We start from the raw sequence: 5086 nt of genomic DNA, 5'->3' as shown, positions 1-5086 counted from the left end.
CGCTCTAAATCTCTCAAAAAATTGTCAAAATCGTTGTAAAAACTCAAGAAAATCTACAAAAAAAACTTCAAAATCTCCATAAAAAATACAAAAACAAAAGAAGAAAGATTATTCAAGGTACTATTTCACTAATCGTCCAATTTTTTCACTTTTTTCTTTCTCATTTCGAACGCAAAACACTAGATAGTCGTATTTCTATTTATTAAGTAGATTTACTATGTGTTCTTGGTTTAAAATACATATTACTGTTCTCGTCATACTGTTCAAGTGATAACTGTTTTACGTACTATTTTGCGTATAATTTAACATATATTTTCATGTTTTTTTGTGCATGTTTGGAACTAAGTTTGTATAAATAGAAACTTTCACTGTATTTTAAGTAAATTCGACCGTAATTAGTGTCATTTTATGCATGTTTGGTTGACTTATACTATTTTGAACTCATATTATGTCATATAATCTAAAAAATAATAGAGGTGTATATGACTGGTATTTCGGTATATATCAAGCGAATCCAACTCTAATTGGTCCTATTGTCCTATCTCTGGTGTAACTAGAAACAGAATATTGTCCTTGTGCTTCTACTGTCATTTTATTTGTGTTTGGTTGACTTGAATATCATTTTTAACTCATATTATGTCATGTAATCTAAAAAATACTAGAGGTGTATATGGCTGGTATTCCGGTTTATATGAAGCGAATTAGACTATAGCTGTTGCTGTTGTCCTATCGCTGGTGTAACTAGAAACAGAATATTGTCCTTGTGCTTTTGGTGTCATTTTATGCATGTTTGGTTGACTTGAATATCATTTTGAACTCATATTATGTCATGTAATCTAAAAAATAATAGAGGTGTAATAGCTGATATTTCGGTGAATATCAAGCAAATTCGACTATAACTGGTGATGATGTTATCTATTAACCTTTTTTTATTTCTTACAGTAAAAATGACAAGCAAAAAACCTTATGCACCAAAATATAATGTAAGCACATATATCTTAGACCAACTCAATTTTTTTTATATAAATATAATTTATTTAAATGATTCTCGTTTCGTTTGTTTACAGAAAATTTGTGATTTGAGATGCTCGACAAGACTCCTGAATGAAAAGTTCCAAAACATGAGCAATGAAAAGAAGGCTATCATCCAGGAATTGAGATTTGATGGTTTAATGCACATCCCTCCAATGAATGTGCCGCATAAGCTCTTGAAGGAGTTGGCATATTCTTTTGATATGATAAAAAAAAACACATTGGATACCTAGTATGGTGTGTTGACCATCAACCAGAAAAATATAGGAGCTTCCCTCAGTTTGAATCCATCTGGTAACTGATTACATTAACTGTTATAATAGAGGTGAATATGACTATACTTTGGTGTATTTCAAGTGAATTTAAGTGTAATTGGTGATCTTGTTTTGCTGCTTTTGTAATAGTTGCGCTTTTTCCAAGTAAAGTTAATTTTAAAGAGTTTATTGAGGAGGACAAGGAAGTTTATAGAAGCTTCTAAGGCAAAACATTGAAGCAATTGACAAACTTGATGATGAAAATCGATGTTTACCGTAACAAAGATTAGCTTACATTCAAGAGGGTATTCATCCTCTACATTCAAATGTCATTCTTGTTGCCGACAACAATAAACAAGATTTCTCCCATCCACATACCTCCGATTTTTTATGTGGACACCATAGGCGAGTGGAATTGGGGTGGCCATATCTTCGACTTCCTCATCAAGGGCATATGTGACCATATCTTAAAAAAGAAAAAATTCGTTGATGGCTGCCTCTATGCTCTGATATTTATATACTTTCACGAATCCAAACACAAAAGCAAGACAGCGAATGCAATCCCTGGACCATCCTAGGTGATGCATTTGACTAAGGAGTTGCTGCTTGAGAGGATAGAAATTGAAATTAAGGGTCATATGGTAACTGAACACAATCATTTTTTTAATTTTGGTGTATTTTTTTATGTATACGATGTAAACTAATGTTTTTACCTTTTTAGGGCATCATCAAGAGGGCAAAGCTGAAAGAGAAAATGACGAGAATAAAAAAAGAAAAGAATGAGAAAAAGAAAAAGATACAAAAGAAGAAGGACATTTCATCGGAAAGTAATAGTGATACTTTCTCTAAGTTTTATTCTGAACAAGACTCAAAGGAGCCACCAAAAGCAAGAAAACAACCAACTGAAAAAGCAAAAAAGTAAGTATTATTTTACGTGTATTTTGTCATTTTTATTGTATTTTTTGCGTCATGATTGTTTGCTGTCCAGAATGGTATACAAAAAGAGGAAGCAGATTATTCAGGATTTATCTTCGGAAAGCCAAATTAAATTTGATAATTAGTAAGATTCTCAAATTATCATTGGAATGCTATGTTTTCTGTTTATATCAAAATTTTATGTATTAACAGAATATTTCCAATTTATTGTCAAAGTGAAGAATTGGAGCGAATAATAAAATAATAATCGAAGAAAAAAGTCTAGATTCCTGCAAAAAAGTATGCATTACTTTCGGGGGTATTTAATCAATTTTGTTGTGTTTGTTTGATTGATAATTCTTTGATTTTCAGGATGCAATCCAAAAAAAGAAAGTGCATTATTGAGGATTCATCTTCTGAAAAAGAAATTGAATCTGGTGACGAGTAAGAGACATTGTAAAACTATCTTTTCTTTTTCATCAAAATTTTATTTGTTAACATAATTTTATTTGTACTGCCAGAACTGAACAAACACAAGAATTTTTAAGAGAAGCAAAAAATAAGAAAACAAATGACAAACCTGTAAAAAGGTATGTTGCCTTTCGGTGTATTTTGACAATTTTACTGTGTTTTTGGTAGCTGATGATTGTTTGTTTTTCCAGGATGCAGGAAAAAAGAACATATATACCAGAAGGTGGGCTCCACTCCATGAAATCTCACTATGATTCTTTCCAAACGTAAGATCCTTTATTTGATAACATTTCTTAAATTCTAATGTAACTAATTACTCTGATTTTACTGAATAATGTTTATTTTGTCCTTAGAATGCCGAATATGTTCTTGGCAAGTAAAAATGATCCTATTTTTTAAACACAGATAGATCAGAGCAGTATAAATAAACTAAGTGATAACATGTAATTTCTATTTCTACTGTCATTTCCTTAATTCTTGTGTTACCATGTTCTACTTTTGATTCTGTATATAATTTTTTTAGAAAAAAAGCCCTTTAATAATTTATTCAAGAAAAAAAAAGAAAAAAAAAAGAAAAAATTGTAACTATGTAAGTTCTCATAAAACAGAAGTTGTGTTTCTATTCAATGCTTGAGGTATATTCTGACATGATTTCGGTGTACTTCAGGTCGGGAGAACAAGAAGAATCGTACAATGACCCTACCCAAGAAAAAATAATTGTTCTTCAAAAAGAGATACATTCACAATCCGAACTGCTTGACATATGAGTTTTCCAACTTATTTTCAACCTTCTAATTCTTTTATTTTAAGAAAATTTATTAACTTTTTATTTTTCTCTTCGTTAGACTTTCACTTTAAATATGTGTACCTCCATCAGAGGCAACAACATCAAGCCCTCTGTAAAATCAATCAATCCCTGCAAAGTCTCTCAACGAGAAATTTAAAGAAGAAAAAAGTTAATGCGTAAGGAATAATACTTTTGGTGTATCTGATTTGTCTTTGGGTTAAATTTATTCATGGTTTAAGGGTTTAAATGTCTTTTATATAGAGATGTATTTGGTTCTTATTTCAGTGTATTTCTTTTAAATTGAGGTGCAATTTTTTTAATTTAATTATTTTTCTATAATTCTGCAGCACTCCTCAATCCCATCAACATGTTGAAAATATACCAACAGAGTCAGCAGCTCTTTCTAAAATGTAAGTTCTACATAATATAACTCTCTTTTACTACTGCATTAATGATGATTGCCAAAATAACATCATTTGTAAAGCATGAATTTCTTGCGTCATCGTTCAACTTTGGTTTTTTGAATTGAGCAAGAAAATACACTGATTCAAAAGGGTCAACCAGCAGTCGAAACGAGAAAAAAAAATTATGTCAAATATTTTCAAACAGAAGGTTAAGTGTTGGTTTGAATTGGGTTATTTAAACAGAAAAAAAAAGTATTTTTATTAAATTTTAAATATATTTAGATAACTTTTAAAAAATATTTTTTAAAAAATAAATTATTTATTTATTTTAAAAGTCAATAATATCTTATTTTAAAAATTGCAGAAGCAAAAAATATTTTAATATTATTTTTTTTAAAATTTATCTAAATATAAAATAACTTTTAAAAAAATAAAAAATAACTTTTTTTAAAGTCAATCTAAACTGATGCTAAATTTAAATCAGGGTCACTTGTCACTATCCTAATACCTAATCACATATGTTCATCTTAATCACAATATTATCTAAATTAATTTATTTTATCTTAATTAAAATGATTTCAGAAATTTATTTTTAATTTACTCAAATCAAACATATTTAGATTCTCTTTAAATTTAATATCTATCAATGTAACTTATTCAAGAGGTTAAATGATATCAGTTAACTTTACTATAGTTACACTAGTAATATCTTTAAAAATAATATTTAGTTCTATTAAAAAAAGTTCTCCTTATATATGTTAGAGTAATATTATATAATCAATGAAATTACTTTTTTTTTGCTAACAATTAATCAATTTTAAACTATAAAATTTTAAATTTTAAATTTCAAATTTTAACAATAAAAATTATAATAAAATTGAGTTGGTCTAATGGTTAGTTCACTAGTCCACTTAATCAAATGTTACGGATTAATTTTTAATTTTTTATCGACAAATTTTTAAATAAAACTCGAATTCATCAAGAATTAGTTATTCATCTGCCTTCCTAAAAAATATCATGAAAAATAAAATAAAATATTGATAACATTATTTGTCTTCTTTTTCATATTTTTTTATGTTATCTTCTTGTTGGCTATTCTAAATTTCTAATCTATACTTTTGTCTCAATAATTGTTCATAATGGCTCCAACTTTCCAGAGAAATAATTGTTAAGAGAGAAACAACTATGCATGGAACCAGATGACGAATTCGAATTAGATAACG

This window comes from Arachis duranensis, chromosome 9, assembly GCF_000817695.3.
Source record: "Arachis duranensis cultivar V14167 chromosome 9, aradu.V14167.gnm2.J7QH, whole genome shotgun sequence".
Classification (NCBI taxonomy): domain Eukaryota; kingdom Viridiplantae; phylum Streptophyta; class Magnoliopsida; order Fabales; family Fabaceae; genus Arachis; species Arachis duranensis.
The sequence above is the reverse complement of the archived record's forward strand: the minus strand, read 5'-3'. Positions refer to the sequence as shown.